We start from the raw sequence: 17120 nt of genomic DNA, 5'->3' as shown, positions 1-17120 counted from the left end.
ACTGAATGCGGTGATTGAAGCGGCGATCACGGGAGGGAGCAGGGACCTGGATGCGACCATTGAGGCGGTTTGGATTTAAGTCGTGTTTTGTGTCAAATTCAGCAGCGCCATCTTTACTCCTGGCAGCTGCTTGAGGCGTTTCAGTCGATGAGGTTGCATTTGCGCATGTACCAGTGATGCAGCACCTATTTGGTTACGTTGCCAGCAAACGCGCCATTAATATATGTTTGCTGCTTTATACCATTTTATTGTTCTGAGTATGAACCATGAACTACCCGTCCATTCTCCGACTGGTAAATGGCAGCCTATACTGCCCAGAATGCACCGCGCGCAGAAATACGGCCTATATCCACCCCAAGAACAGCAACACGCAGGCGTCAGAAGGCTCCGCCCCACGGTGTCCGCCTGTCTCCGCGGAGCATGCGCGGTGCCTCTCCCGGAAGCTGAGCGCAGCCTCGGTCACACCGAGTTTCAACGGCTCTCAGGCCCTGAATCAGAGCCGCTGGGTTCGGCGGACGTGCGGCGAGAATCCCGGGGGAAGGGAGGGGCCGCATTGAAGTGATGGTGCAGCGACTTCAGTATCCGAGCCGCCACTTCTCAGTTTCTTCTCCCGTTTCCTCCGAGTCAGGAAGCCTGTGAGTTGATTGGCTGGTAAGTTTTGTAACTTTGTTTCCCTTTCTCCAGAGTTCGGAAGTTTGTCCAAGGAGCTGGAAATTAAACATTCCAGTTTTCATCAGAATAAGGGGCAGCTTCCTGAGATTTAACTGACACCAATAGAAGGGAAGTGAGTAGCCGGTGAGTAGTCTTTTATTTTTAAGTATTGAGGTTTATCATTTATTTATTTAGAGATACACCGAGTCTGTGCCGACCATCAACCAGCCATTTATATTAATCCTACATTAATCCCATATTCCTACCACATCCCCTCAATTCCCCTACCACCTACCTACACTCGGGGCAATTTACAATCGCCAATTTACCTATCAACCTGCAAATCTTTGGCTTTGGGAGGAAACCGGAGCACCCAGCAGAAACCCACGCGGTCACAGGGAGAACCCAGAATCGCTGGAGCTGTGAGGCTGCGGTGCTCACCACTGCGCCGCTCGTAGTAGCAAGTTTATTACCTAATAGCTGGAGCAATTGCAGGGCTGCTGCAACCTCTGCAGTGAACATCCTGTGCAATAGAAAACATAAAACATGGCAGGCTATAAATAAAGAGCGGGGCTCAATGCCCTTACTTATCTGGTAGCGGAGCGACGACTGGTGGACCTGTGAGGAAGCTGATCCAGAGCGGCGACAGGCTCCCTGTGCCTCTTGGCATGCGCTGAGACTCGAAAGAGGGAAAAAAAGGACTTAGTGATATCACGGGAAATTTTCAAGATGACGGAAAGCGTCACAGACGGGAGTTTAAGAGAAGTGGTTGCACCCAAAGTGCAGGCAGATAGATGGGTGACCGCTAGAAGGGGCAGGCAGTCAGTGCAGGAATCCCCTGTGGCTATCCCCCTCTCTAACAAGTATACCGTTTTGGATACTGTTGGGGGGGTGGCCTATCAGGAGAAAACAGCAGCAGCCAGAGCAGTGGCACCACGGTTGGCACTGTTGTTCAGCAAGGAGGGACAAAGTGCAGAAGAGTAATAGTTATAGGGGACTCTATAGTCAGGGACACAGATAGGCGCTTCTGTGGATGTGAAAGAGACTCCAGGAAGGTATGTTGCCTCCCTGGTGCCAGGGTCAAGGATGTCTCTGAACGGACAGAGGGCATTGTGAAGTGGGAGGGTGAACAGCCAGAGGTTGTGGTACACATCGGTGCCAATGACATAGGCAGGAAGAGTGATGTCCTGCAGGGGGAGTTTAGGGAGTTAAATAGTAAGTTAAAAAACAGGACCTCTTGGGTTGTAATCTCTGGATTACTCCCTGTGCCACGTGCCAGTGAGGCTAGAAATCGGAAGATAGTGCAGCTAAACACGTGGCTGAGCAGCTGGTGTAGAAGGGAGGGTTTCAGATATCTGGACCATTGGGCTCTCTTCAGGGAAAGATGGGACCTGTACAAGAAGGACGGGTTGCATCTAAACTGGAAGGGCACTAATATCCTGGCTGCAAGATTTGCTAGTGTCATTCGGGAGGGTTTAAACTAGTGTGGCAGGGAGGTGGGAACCAGAGCAGTAGGACAGCTAGTGAAGTAAATGAGGAAGACATAGTAAATAAGGCCAGTGGGACGAAGAGGAAGAGCAGGCAGGGAGATGTTGCTGAGCACAGCGGGACTGGTGGGCTGAAGTGCATTTGTTTCAATGCGAGAAGTATAACAGGTAAGGTAGATGAACTTAGAGCTTGGATTAGTACTTGGAAATATGATGTTGTTGCTGTTACAGAGACTTGGTTGAGGGAAGGGTAGGATTGGCAGCTAAATGTTCCAGGCTTTAGAAGCTTCAGGTGGGATAGAGGGGGATGTAAAAGGGGTGGGGGAGTTGCATTACTGGTTAAGGAGAATATCACAGCTGTACTGCGGGAGGACACCTCAGGGATCATACAGCAAGGCAATATGGGTGGAGCTCAGGAATAGGAAGGGTGCAGTCACAATGTTGGGGGTTTACTGCAGGCCTCCCAACAGCCAGCGGGAGGTAGAGGAGCAGATATGTTGACAGATTTTGGAAAGATGTAAAGGTAACAGGGTTGTAGTGGTGGGTGATTTTAACTTCCCCAATATTGACTGGGACTCACTTAGTGCTAGGGGCTTGGATGGGGCAGAATTTGTGAGCAGCATCCAGGAGGGCTTCTTGAAACAGTATGTAGATAGTCCAACTAGGGATGGGGCCATTCTGGACCTGGCATTGGGGAATGAGCCCGGCCAGCTGGTCGAAGTTTCAGTGGGGGAGCATTTCGGGAGCAGTGACCATAATTCCATAAGCTTTAAGGTACTTGTGGATAAAGATAAGAGTAGTCCTCGGGTGAAGGTGCTAAATTGGGGGAAGGCTAAATATAACAATATTAGGCAGGAACCGACGAATTTAGTTTGGGGGCGGCTGTTTGAGGGTAAATCAACATCTGACGTGGGAGTCTTTCAAACGTCAGCTGATTAGAATCCTGGACCAGCATGTTCCTGTGAGGAAGAAAGACAAGTTTGGCAAGTTTCGGGAGGCTTGGATAACACGGGATATTGTGAGCCCAGTCAAAAAGAAAAAGGAAGCATTTGCAAGGGCTGGAAGGCTAGGAACAGATGAAGCACTTGAGGAATATAAAGACAGTAGAAAGGAACTTAAGCAAGGAGTTAGGAGGGCTAAAATGGGTCATGAAAAGTCATTGGCAAACAGCATTAAGGAAAATCCCAAGGCTTTTTATACATATATAAAGAGCAAGAGGGTAACCAGGCAAAGGGTTGGCCCACTCAAGGACAGAGATGGGAATCTATGCGTGGAGCCAGAGGAAATGGGCGAGGTGCTAAATGAGTACTTTGCATCAGTATTCACCAAGGAGAAGGACTTGGTGGATGATGAGCATAGGGAAGGGAGTGCAAATAGTCTCAGTCATCTCATTATTAAAAAGGAGGAGGTGTTGGGTGTCTTGCAAAGCATTAAGGTGGATAAGTCCCCAGGGCCTGATGGGATCTACCCCAGAATACTGAGGGAGGCAAGGGAAGAAATTGCTGGGACCTTGACAGAAATCTTTGCATCATCATTGGCTACAGGTGAGGTCCCAGAGGACTGGAGAATAGCCAATGTTGTTGCTTTGTTTAAGAAGGGTGGCAAGGATAATCCAGGAAATCATAGGGCGGTGAGCCTTACATCAGTGGAAGGGAAATTATTAGAGAGGATTCTTCGGGACAGGATTTACTCCCATTGGAAACAAACGAATTTATTAGTGAGAGGCAGCATGGTTTTGTGAAGGGGAGGTCGTGTCTTACTAATTTGATTGAGTTTTTTGAGGAAGTGACGAAGATGATTGATGAGGGAAGGGCGGTGGATGTTGTCTATATGGACTTTAGTAAAGGCTTTGACAAGGTCCCGCAGGGCAGACTGGTGCAAAAGCTGAAGTCACACGGGATCAGAGGTGAACTGGCAAGATGGATACGGAACTGGCTCAGTCACAGAAGACAGAGGGTAACAGTGGATGGGTGTTTTTCTGAATGGAGGGATGTGACTAGTGGTGTTCCGCAGGGATCAGTGCTGGGACCTTTGCTGTTTGTAGTATATATAAATGATTTGGAGGAAAATGTAGCTGGTCTGATTAGTAAGTTTGCGGACGACACAAAGGTTGGTGGAGTTGCGGATAATGATGAGGATTGTCTGAGGATACAGCAGGATATAGATCAGTTGGAGACTTGTGCAGAGAAATGGCAGATGGAGTTTAATCAGGACAAATGTGAGGTAATACATTTTGGAAGGTCTAATGCAGGTGGGAGGTATACAGTAAATGGCAGAACCCTTAGGAGTATTGACAGGCAGAGAGATCTGGGCTTACAGGTCCACAGGTCACTGAAAGTGGCAACGCAGGTGGATAAGGCAGTCAAGTAGTCATACGGCATGCTTGCCTTCATCGGTCGGGGCATAGAGTATAAAAATTGGCAAGTCATGCTGCAGCTGTACAGAACTTTAGTTTGGCCACACTTAGAATATTGCGTGCAATTCTGGTCACCACACTACCAGAAGGATGTGGAGGCTTTGGAGAGGGTACAGAGGAGGTTTACCAGGATGTTGCCTGGTCTGGAGGGCATTAGCTATGAGGAGAGGTTGGAAAAACTCGGATTGTTTTCACTGGAACAATGGAGGTGGAGGGGCGACATGATAGAGGTTTACAAAGTTATGAGCGACATGGACAGAGTGGATAGTCAGAAGCTTTTTCTCAGGGTGGAAGAGTCAGTTCCTAGGGAACATAGGTTTGAGGTGCAAGGGGCAAAGTTTAGAGGGGATGTGTGAGGCAAGTTCTTTACACAGAGGGTGGTGAGTGCCTGGAACTTGCTGCCAGGGGAGGTGGTGGAAGCAGATACGATAGCGACGTCTAAGAGACATCTTGACAAATATATGAATAGGAAGGGAATAGAGCGATATGGGCCCTGGAAGTGCAGAAGATGTTAGTTTCGGCAGGCATCAAGATTGACGCAGGCTTGGAGGGCCGAATGGCCTGTTCCTGTGCTGAACTGTTCTTTGTTCTTTGTTTGTGATTGGTTGGGTAATTAACAACTGTTAGTCAATTTAATTAGCTTTAAAAAATAAGGGGAAAGTTGTTTTTTGTTTGAAAAAAGACCTCGAGTGATAAAGTGAGTACTAAGAGTGTGTTTTTTTTTCAATTAGAGTAATTTAGATTGTCGTGGGTAGTGTTTGGAGTAGAACAAGCCTCCAGTGTAATTAATATCTTTTAAAGGGAGTAACTAATTAATCCAAAGGTAAGTCATGGCAGGAGAGCTCAGCCCCGTGATATGCTCCTCCTGCGCTATTTGGGAAATCAGGGATGCTTCCAGTGTCCCTGACGACCATGTGTGCAGGAAGTGGATCCAGCTGCAGCGACTGACTACCCGCATTATGGAGCTGGGGCTGCAGGTGGATTCACTGTGGAGCATCCGCGATGCTGAGGACGTCGTGGATAGCACATTTAGAGAGGTGGTCACACTGCAGGTAATGGCTGCACAGGCAGAAATGAGATGGGTGACCACCAGATGGAGTAGTAGGCACAGGCAGGTATTGCAGGAGTCCCCTGTGGCCATCCCCCTCTCAAACAGATAGACCACTTTGGATACTGTTGGGGGGAATGACCTCCCAGGGGAAAGCAGCAACAGCCAAGTTAGTGTTACCATGCATGGCTCTGCTGCACAGCAGGGGAGGAAAAGGACTGGAAGAACTATACTGATAATGGATTCTATCGTTAGGGATACAGATAGGCATTTCTGTGGCCACAAACGTGACTTCAGGATGGTATGTTGCCTCCCTGGTGCTTGGGTCAAGTTAGTCACGGAATGGCTGCAAGACATTCTGAAGGGGGGGTGAACAGTCAGAGATCGTGGAACACATTGGTACCAATGACGGAGGTAAAAAGAGGATGAGGACCTGAAACAATAATTGAGGGAGCCAGGTAGCGGATTAAAAAGCAGGACCTCAAAGGTTGTAATCTCTGGATTACTCTAGTGCCACATGCTAGTGAGTATAGGAATAGGAGGAAAGAGCAAATGAATGCGTGGCTGAAGAGATGGTGCAGGAGGGAGGGCTTTAGCTTCCTGGATCACTGGGTCTGTTTCTGGCAAAGGTGGGACCTGTACAAGTTGGATGAACATCCTTGCCGGGAGGTTTACGAGTGCTGTTGGGGGCAGTTTCAACACATTTGGCAGAGGAATGGGATACAGAGTGGAGGTATAGGAGCGGGTGATGCTCAGTCAAATATAGAAGAGAAACTGAGTCAGTCTGTTAGGCAGAGCAAATATAGACCTGTTAAGGCACAAGTGACAAATGCAAGGTTGTATTGCATTTATTTTAATGCATGACAGATGAATTGAGGGCGTTGATTAGCACATGTGATTATGATATTGTTGCTATCACAGAGATGGTTGAGAGAAGGGCAGGACTGGCAGCTCAATATTCCAGGCTATAGAATCTTCAGGTGTGACAGGAGAATGGATAAAAGAGGAGGTCGCATTGCTCTGTTGATCAAGGAGTCAATTACTGCTGTAAGCAGGGATGATATCTGAGAAGGTTCTTCACATGAGGCCAGATGAGTAGAACTTAAAAACAAAAAGGGGGCAATCACTTGGCTGGGAGTGTACTACAGGCCTCCAAACAGTCAGGGAGAGATAGAGGAGCAGATATGTAGGTAAATCTCAGAGAGGTGTAAAAATAATGGAGTAATAATAGGGGATTTCAACTAACCTGATATCAACTGGGATGGTCTGAGTGTAAAAGACTTAAAGGGGGCGGAATTCTTAAAATATATACAGGAGACTTTTTTGAGCCAGTACCGAGAAAGTGCAACACGAAAAGGCGCAGTACTGGACCTAATCCTAGGGAATGATGCTGGACAAGTGGTAGAAGTGTCAGTGGGGGTGCATTTCGGGGATAGTGACCATAACTCTAAGAAAAAGACAAAGGCGGGCTGGAAATAAAAGTACTGAATTGGGGGAAGGCTGATTTCAATATGATAAAACAGGATCTGGCCAAAGTGGACTGGGAGCAGCAACTTGTAGGAAAGTCTGCATCAGACCAGTGGGAGTCATTCAAAGAGGAAATAGTGAGGGTTCAGAGGCAACATGTACCCGTAAAAGTGAAGGGTAGGACCAACAAGTCCAGGGAACCCTGGATGTCAAGGGGTATAGAAGATTGGATCAGAAAAAAAAAGGAGGCTTATGCCAGATTCAAAGTGCTGAAAACAGCAGAGGACCTGGAGGAGTATAGAAAGTGTAGTGGGGTGGTGGCGGGGTGGGGGGTACAAAAAAAAGTAATTAGGAGAGCAAAGATGGGGCATGAAAAAACACTGGCGGGCAAGATCAAGGAAAATGCTAAGGCATTTTCTAAGTATATTAAGGGCAAGAGGATAACCAGTGAAAGAGTGGGGCCCATTAGGGACCAAAGTGCCAATCTGTGTGTGGAGCCGGAGGACATAGGTGAGGTTTTAAATGATTACTTTGCATCTGTTCACTATGGAGAAGGATGATGTAGGTGTAGAGATCAGGGAGGGGGATTGTGATACACTTGAACATATTAGCATTGAAAGTGAGGAAGTATTAGCTGTTTTAGCGGGCTTAAAAGTGGATAAATCCCCAGTCCCAGATGAGATGTATCCCAGGCTGTTATGTGAGGCAAGGGAGGAGATAGCAGGGGCTCTGACATAAATTTTCAGATCCTCTCTGGTCACAGGAGAGGTACCAGAGGACTGGAGGACTACGAATGTGGTGCCATTATCAAGACGGGTAGCAGGGATAAACCAGGTACTTACAGGCCAGTGAGTCCAACATCAGTGGTTGGGAAAATATTGGAAAAAGTTCTGAGGGACAGGATTAATCTCCAGTTGGAGAGGCAGGGATTAATCAGGGATAGTCAACATGGCTTTGTCAGGGGGAGATCGTGTCTAACTAACCTGATTGAATTTTTCAAGGCAGTGATTAGGTGTGTAGATGAGGGTAAAGCAGTTGATGTAGTCTGCATGGATTTCAGTCAGCTTTTGATAAGGTCCCACTTGGGAGAGTGGTTAAGAAGGTCAGAGCCCATGGGATCCAGGGCAATTTGGCAAATTGGATCCAAAATTGGCTTAGTGGCAGGAGGCAGAGGGTGATGGTCGAGGGTTGTTTTTGCGAGTGGAAACCTGAGATCAGTGGTGTGTCGCAGGGTTTGGTACTGGGACCCTTACTGTTTGTAGTGTACATTAATGATTTATATGTGAATATAGGAGGTATGATCAGCAAATTCGCAGTTGACATGAAAATTGGTGGTGTCGTAAATAGTGAGGAGGAAAGCCTCAGATTACAGGACGATATAGATGGGCAGAGCAGTGGCAAATGGAATTTAATCCTGAGAAATGTGAGGTGATGCATTTTGGGAGGACTAACAAGGCAAGGGAATATACAATGGATGGGAGGACCCTAGGAAGTAATGAAGGTCAGAGGGGCCTTGGTGTACTTGTCCATAGATCACTGAAGGCAGCAGCACAGGTAGATAAGGTGGTTTGGAAGGCATATGGGATACTTGCCTTTATCAGCTGAGGCATAGAATATAAGAGCAGGGAGGTTATGGTGGAGCTTTTATAAAACGCGAGTTAGGCCACAGCTGGAGTACTGTGTACAGTTCTAGGCACCACACAATAGGAAGGATGTGATTGCACTGGAGAGGGTGCAGAGGAGGTTCACCAGGATGTTGCCTGGGCTGGAGCATTTCAGGTATGAAGAGAGACTGAAAAGGCTGGGGTTGTTTTCGTTAGAGCAGAGAAGGCTGAAGGGGGATATGATTGAGGTATTCAAATTTATGAGGGGCATTGATAGGTTCGATAGGAAGAAACATTTTCCCTTCGTGGAGGTGTCAATAACCAGGAGACATTGATTTTAAGGTAAGGGGCAGGAGGTTTAGAGAGGATTTGTGGGAAAAAACAAGTTTCACCCAGAGGGTGGTTGGAATCTGAAAAGCACTGCCTGAAGAGGTGGTAGAGGCCGGAACCCTCACAACATTTAACCATGTATTTAGATGAGCACTTGAAACACCATAGCATACAAGACTATGGGCCAAGTGCTGGAAAATGGGATTAGAATAGTTAGGTGCTTGATGGCCGGCACGGACACGATGGGCCGAAGGGCCTGTTTCTGTGCTGTATAACTCTCTGACTCTATTTACAGCACAGGAGGAGGCCATTCTGCCCATTGTATCTGTTCATCCCACTTTCCAGTTGTTCCGACCTCACAGATTGTCAATATGAAAAATGAGATATGAATCCCCAGACCACACTAATAAATTACACTAGATTTCACATTTTAAGTCTTTTGTTCTAATAACTAAACTAAAAGAAATCCACAATTATCTAAATAGCACTTTGATTGTAAATTGTGGTGACAATTATTTACAAAGATATTTTCTTTACTTATTCAACACTTGACTATCTCACACCACACTGAAACATTACACAGTCCTTTTTGATGACAAAAGCCTTTGCAGTTACAAGTCCCAAATTCCTGCCAATGGTGGGGCTGCTCCGACCTCTGGAGTGCACATCCTGTGTAATGTGCCAACTCCAGATAACCATTTGTGTAGGAAGTATCATTGGGGAGGTGGTGACATCGGGGTAATGTCACTGGAACATGGGTTCGAATCCCACCACGGCAGATGGTGACATTTAAATTCAATTAATAAATCTGCAATTAAAAAATCCATCTGGTTCACTAATGGGAAATCTGTTGTCATTACCTGGTCTGGCCGACATGTGACTCCAGATCCACAGCAATGTGGCTGACTCTGAAATGCCCTCTGAAATGGCCGAGCGAGCCTCTCAGTTGTCAAAGGCAGTTTGGGATGGGCAATAAATACTGGCCGAGCCAGCAACACCCACATCACATGGATGAAGATAAAACAAGTTGCAGCAGCTCGAACTCCGGTTTTCGGAGCATGAACTGCAGCTGGTGTCACTGCGGTGCATCCATGAGGTGAGAGATTTGTGGACAGCACGTTTATAGATATGGTCACCCTGCAGCTTAAGAGTATGCAGGGAGAGAGGCAATGGGTGGCCAACTGACAGTCAAGAAGAAACAGGCAGGGAATGCAGGAGACCCCTGAGTGCATCTCACTCTCCAACCAGTATTCAGTTCTGAATACTGATGAAAGTGATGGTTCATCTAAGGAGTGCAGCCAGAGTCAAGGCCATGGCAGCACCGTTGGATCAGCTTCACAAAGGGTCACAAAGCTGACTGAATGAGCAATAGTGATAGGAGATTTGATAGGGGAGTACACAGGCGTTTCTGCAGCCGCAGACGTGAATCCAGGCTGGTGTGTGGCCTCCCTCAGGACAATGTACAGCAGGGTGCATGTACAGTCATCCTGGGCCAGGAAGCAGGAGGAGAGAATGTTGTGAATTTCTATCCTGGACTGACAGTGATGGTTTTTGTAAACTCCTTTCACAGGGGCTTAGAAGCAGGGGATATGCAGATGGGGAATCTCGAGCCAAACATCACATCAAGATCTGACAGAGTCACTTGATACATCAGGACCTGAATATCATCGGCCTTTGAATGTGGAAGGAGAAAGGTTTGTCTGTTCTGTCTGTGGGAAAAGATTTCAGGTATCAGTGAGAGTGGAAAAGCACTGAGATACACAAAGCCCTGGTTAGACCACACCTGGAGTATTGTGTTCAGTTCTGGGCACCACACCTTCGGAAGGATATAATGGCCTTGGAGGGAGTGCAGTGTAGATTTACCTGAATGATACCTGGACTCCAAGGGTTAAATTACGATGAGAGATTACACAAATGAATCAGTCATTACAGCACAGAAGGAGAACATTGATCTTTTTGATTCCATCCCAGCTCTCTGTAGAACAATCCAGTCAGTCCCATTCACCCACTCTATTCCCGTAGTCCTGCAGGTTTATTTCCCTCAAGTGTCCATCCAATTTCCATTTGTAATCATTGATCGTCTCCACTTCCACCACCCTCGTAGGCAGTGAGTTCCAGGTCATTACCACTCACTGTGTAAATAAACTGCTTCCTCACATCCCTCCTGTATCTCAAAACCTGAATCTGTGTCCACTAATCCTTGTATCATCAGCTAATGGGAACAGCTTTTCTTGGTCTGCCTTATCTAAACCTGTCATCATTTTCAACACCTCTATCAGATCCCCCCTCAATCTCCTTTGCTCCAAGGAGCACAACACCAGCTCCTCCAACCTAACCTTGTAGTTAAATTCTCTCATCTCAGGAACCATTCTGATAAATCTCTGCACCCTCTCAAGGACCTTCACATCCTTCCGAAAGTGTGGTGACCAGAACTGGATGCAATACTCTAGTTGTGGCCTAACCAGAGCTTTATAAATGTTCAGCATCACTTCCTTCCTTTTGTGTTCAATACCTCTATTTATGAGGCCCAAGATCCCATTTGCTTTGCCAGCTGTTCCCTCAATACATCCTTCCACTTTCAGTGATCTCTGCACATGAACCCTCAGGTCCCTCTATCCCTGCAAACTCTTTAGAACTGTACCATTAAGTGTATGTTGCCTCTCCCTATTCCTTCTGCCAGAATGATTCACCTCACTGTGAGGGTTGTAGTCCCTGGAATTCAGAAGATTAAGGGGTGATTTAATCAAAGTTTTCAAGATATTAATTGAAACTGATAGGGTAGATAGAGAGAAACTCTTCTCCATCACCTGCAGTACTCGGCAGCATCGTCTAAAACATAGAGCCAGAACTTTCATTAATCCACCCCTGGGCCCAGTGAACCTGAGCATTAATCCACCCAGGCTGAATGTACACAGAATTACAGCCCAGAAACAGGCCGTTCAGCCCCACTAGTCTGTGCTGCTGTTTATAATCCACATGAGCCTCCTCCCAATCTGATTACCTTGTCCCACTCTGTCCCCATATCCCTCTATTCCCTTCTCCCTCATAAATGTATTGAGCCTCCCCTTAAACACATCATTGTTATCACCTTCAACCACTCCACATGGCAGTGAGTTCCACATTCTCACCACTCTCTGAGTAGAGAAATTCCTCCTAAGTTCTCTATTTGACCTGTTAATGTCTGTATTATATTGCTGCCCCCTTGTTCTGACTGACTGATAATTTTAAAGACCTCTATCAGATCTCCTCCTAGTCTTCTCTTTTCCAGAGAAAGGATCCCCAGCCTGCTCAATCTTGCTGGATAGTAACATCCTCTCTGGTGACATCTTTGTAAATCTATTCTGCACTTTCTTCAGTCTTCAATATCCTTTTTTAATCTGGAGACCAGAACTGCTCACAGTCCTTCTTAGTGAGGTTCTCTATAAATTTAACATTCCCTCCCTGCTGTTACATTGTATTCCTCTAGAAAAGAACATCAACTCTTTCTTTGCTCTCTTATCCACTTGTGTTGCTCCTTTTAGTGATTTATGTGACTCTGTTCCCAGATATCTTTGCTCCTCTGCTCCATTTAATTTCTTACATTCGAACCAATAACTGGCCTCCTTATTCCTCCTCCCACAATGAACCAGTTCACATTTCACTATGTTGAATTTCATTTCCCATTTATCTGTCCAGTCTGCCAGCCTGTTTCTGTCTTCCTGGATTTCAATGCACTCCTCCTCATTATTAGTTCTATCATCCAGTTTGGTGTCAACTACAAAACATCCCTCTAATTCCTGAGTCCAAATGTGGGTGAAGAACAGAATTCCCAGTGTACTTCACACCATAGTTGATGTCCCGGGCACTCGGGTTTCTGTATAATTTATTTAATAATTTTCTCCATTGTCTCTCTGGCCCTGATCTCAATGGGATGACACAAAATCATCCATTCAATATTTGGAGCTTTCAGTGGAGGATTCATTACCCAGGACTCCCGTGATAAGAGTCAGTCCCTTTTCAATGACCACAGGGGCCCGGTGCATTGGCGTGGGATCGAACTGTGCACTGAGCATGTCCAGCGTAGGTAATGGAGATGGACTGAGATGGACCAGGTGGCTCGGGAGGTGAGAGGAGATGTGGGTACAGGGGAGGAATTGGAGCCTTGGGTGGACTGGTCGGCCAAGAGGCCCCGTGTTTACCTCATGGTGACAGGTCCGGGGGAGAGGGGTCACTGGCCGCTATCTTGGACAGGGCGGGGTCAGGGTGCAAGCACAGCCATCTTGGTGAGGGCACAGAGAGCAAACAGGACCTGACAAATTCTGTTTCCAACTGGGTCCGAGTGCCCAGGAGATGGGGCATCCTGGACAATAGGGTTTTAAGCAGCTTCACCCACTCTCAGGCTGCATGTGATGTTTGCAGCCTTGAAGAGTCCATGGGCCATGTATATATTCAGTGTGAGAGGTTACAGCCCCTGTATCATTACCTGAATGGGCTGCTCCTCAACTTAGAATCCTGGAAATTTACAGTACGGAAGGAGGCCATTCGGCCCAGCGTGCCCTCGCTGGCTGAGCCATCCAGCCTAATCCTTCTTTCCAGCTGTTGGTCCATCGTGTTCTGATCCTGTATTTTTTTTCTAGGAAGAATGCAGTGTGCCTTTAAGGCTGGAAAAGGAACAGTACTGCTTTAAGCCAACAAGCTCCAGAGACTGAGTCAAAGAATGTATTCTCGTTGCCCCGGGATACAGCCACTCAGAGTCTGAAGATCGAGAGGTACATTGTTTCCAATTGACATTTGAAACTGGTTGAAAAACTAGCATTTGAGACACCGTTAACAGAGACAGACACAGATGATCATCCAGCATATACTGAAGGAAAAGAGAGCTCTCTCTTGGTTTATTTAGACCCTAATTATTATACTCTCAAAATTTTTTTTATATCAAGTCAGATTAATTTCATAAAAGAAGATAACCAATTCCTTTAACTACTGAACTGTAATTGTTGAAATTTATCGCTGGAGAAGAACAGCATCAATTCAACTGCTGAACTAGACTATGAACTGCTCTACTGTTTTATTTTCTCCCCCCACCACCTCCCCCCCCCACCCCCAATCAGACGGCTGTAAGGACTTCAAGCAACCTTGGACTATTCCACTTAGGAAGATTTCACTTCAGCAGGAGCGTAAATATGCAAAGACACTATTTTTTCTGTTTAAAATGTTTATATGTTAGTAGTGTTTAAGAAGTTAGTTTTTCGAATTAAACACTTAATTCGTTGATCTAAAGACACCTGGTTTGGTTTGCCTTATTCGGGGGTTAATAGATGGTACAATTTGGCTGGATCTTTCCTTAATTTGGAATGTTTAAAATGTCAGGCGATCTGTGAGGGACAGGACTGAATCAACAGTGTGTTTCTCCCACCACTATCAAAACTGTATATTTTGATTGGGGGGCTTTGACTTGAGCGGTTGGTCGTAATAATACACTTGTAGGTTAGGGCACTAATTGTTTTGAAGGTTTCTGCCTCTACCACCCTCCCAGGCAGAGTTGTAGATCCCCACTGCCCTCTGGTTGAAAACATTGCCCCTCAAATCCCTTTTAAATTTCCTACCTCTTACCATAAATCGATGCCCCTGGTTATGGGCCCCTCAACCAAGGGGAATAGGTCCTTCCTAACCACTCTATTTCGACCCATCATCATTTTCTACACTTCAATTCGGTCTCCCCTCAGCCTCCTCTGTTCCAAAAAAAACAACCCTCACCTATCCAATATTTCCTCAGAACGAAAATTCTCCAATCCAGACAACATCCTCGTAAATCTCTTCTGTACCCTCTCTAATATAGCCACATCTTTCCTGCAGTGCAGTGACCAGAACTGTACACAGTCCTCCAGCTGTGTTCTAACCAGTGGTTTATACATTTCCAGAGTAACCTCCATGCTCTTATGTTCTCTGCCTTGACCAATAAAGGCAAGTATCCCTTCCGCCTTATCTACCTGCCCAGCCATATTCAGGGATCTATGAACATGCACTCCAAGTTCTCTCTGTTCCTCTATACTTCTCAATATCCTACCATTTATTGTGTATTCCCTTGCCTTGTTGGCTGTCTCCAAATACATTACCTCACACTTGTCCGGATTGAATTCCATTTGTCACTATTCTGCCCATCTGACCAGTCCATTGATATCTTCCTGCAGTTTACAGCTTTCTTCTTCATTATCAACTACATGGTCAGTTTTTGTATCATCTGCAAAGTTTTTAATCAAACCCCCTACATTCAAGTCCAAACCATTGATATATAGAACAAAAAGCAAAGGACCCAGTACTGATCCCTGCAGAACCTCACTGAAAACAGCCTTCCAGTCACACAAACACTCATCAACCATTACCCTTTGCTTCCTGCCTCTGAGTCAATTTTGGCTCTGATTTGCTGCTTTGCTTTTATTTTCATGACCAGTCTGCCTAGTGTGACCTTATCAATGGCCTTGGTTACAGTTTAGCCCCATTCTCCTAATCTCTGGCCACTCGGTGTGGAGGTGGGGTGGGGAGGTTGGAGGATCTTTTCTGGGACCTGCTCTTGGGCCTGGTTAAAACTCCACCCACACCCACAGCCCTTTCGATCACATGCCCTTCCAAAACCCCCAGTCCCCCCAATGCCCTCCTCTCCCTCACCTCATCCACCCCAAACCCACCCAGGTTTGTATATTTGAACACTCAGTTCTCACCTTCTCCATCTCTCTCTCGCTCAGGCTGAGAAACAATGTGTAGGTCCAGGATGTACAGGGACCATGTTGGGAGTGGGGGTGTCACTTTAGCTGCTGCCCTGTCTTCCGTGGTCTTGTCTGTGCCAGGGTGGCCTTCTGCAACCGGTGGACACCTCAGGATACGGAGTGTCTCGTGGACACTGGGAGCAATGTTCTGGTTTAGTTGGGAAGGTTCCCTTTGCTTCTGTTACAATTTGTTGCTTAATTTGGCTTCTTTTAGTTTGAATGGACCACATGTTTGGGGGAAACAAGAGAGGAAAGAATGTTCCATAGAAACTAGAACTGTCTATTCTGAATTTCTACCCTGGACTGACAATGCTGACTTTTGTAAACTCCTTTTACAGGGTATTAGAATGGGAGTATTTATTGACGGGAAATTCAAACCAAGCATCACATCAAGATCTGACAGAAACACTCGATTCATCAGGACCTGAATATCATCGGCCTGAGAATGTGGAAGGAGAAATGTTTGTCTGTTCTGCCTGTGGGAAAAGATTTCAAACATCAGTGTGACTGGAAAAGCACCGAGACACACACACCCGAGTGAGAGTGTTCCAGTGACTGACTGTGGAAAGAGCTTTAACCAGTTACACAGCCTGAGAAAACATCACACCATTCACAGCGGGGAGAAACTGTACACGTGTTCTGTGTGTGAACGAGGCTTCAACTGATCATCCAACCTGGAGAGACACAAGGACACCCTCACCATGGAGAAACCGTGGAAATGTGGGGACTGTGGGAAGGGATTCGGTTCTCCATCAAAGCTGGATATTCATTAACTCAGTCACACTGGGGAGAGGCCGTTCATCTGCTCAGTGTGTGGGAAGGGATTCACTCAGTTATCACACCTGCTGACACAGCAGAGAGTTCACAAGGGTAGGTTGGAGAAGTTGGGGTTGTTCTCCTTGGAGCAAAGGAGATTGAGGGAAAATATCATAGAAATAAACTTGCAGGGCTTTGGGCTGATGTGGGGCAGTGGGACTGAGTGGATTGCTCCCTGGAGAGCTGACATGGAATTGATGGGCCAAATGGCCTTGTTCTGTGCTGTAAATGATGCTGTGTCTCTGTGACTGTGTTTTGAGACAGGATATCCCAGCTCTCCACCCTGGGATTCTCAGTATGAACAGGATTCGGAGTGGGGAGGACTCACTAACCATGGTTTACTGTAAATGTAAAAGTTAATATCAAAATTAAAGGAATGGAATTGCACAAAGATGGGTGGCAGGTCAGAATGTTGGACAGAATATAGAAAAACAGTAAAGAATGACTAAAAGATTGATAAGGAGTGCAGATTGTAAACAGAGTCTGGAGGTATGTGTTTGCTGAGTGGTGAGTTCAGTGAAGGGGAGAGGAGGTGCTCCTTTTTTTTCTACTTTTTCA

At 46.3% G+C, this 17120-nt stretch overlaps 1 long non-coding RNA gene and 1 pseudogene across 2 annotated transcripts; one reads left to right on the top strand and one right to left on the bottom strand.

Annotated features, from left to right (window-relative positions):
* LOC137348836 (zinc finger protein 420-like) overlaps positions 1-17120 on the bottom strand; it is a 101440-nt pseudogene that overhangs the window by 10247 nt on the left and 74073 nt on the right.
* Positions 445-16919, top strand: LOC137349394 (uncharacterized). 2 transcript variants are annotated; one of them, XR_010969375.1, is made up of 4 exons: positions 445-651; positions 10574-10697; positions 13620-14159; positions 16085-16918. It is a non-coding gene; the product is annotated as an uncharacterized lncRNA (long non-coding RNA). The 2 variants fall into 2 exon arrangements; XR_010969374.1 differs by having other exon boundaries at positions 13620-16919.

Source organism: Heterodontus francisci, chromosome 34, assembly GCF_036365525.1.
Source record: "Heterodontus francisci isolate sHetFra1 chromosome 34, sHetFra1.hap1, whole genome shotgun sequence".
NCBI lineage: Eukaryota > Metazoa > Chordata > Chondrichthyes > Heterodontiformes > Heterodontidae > Heterodontus > Heterodontus francisci.
The sequence above is the reverse complement of the archived record's forward strand: the minus strand, read 5'-3'. Positions and strand labels throughout refer to the sequence as shown.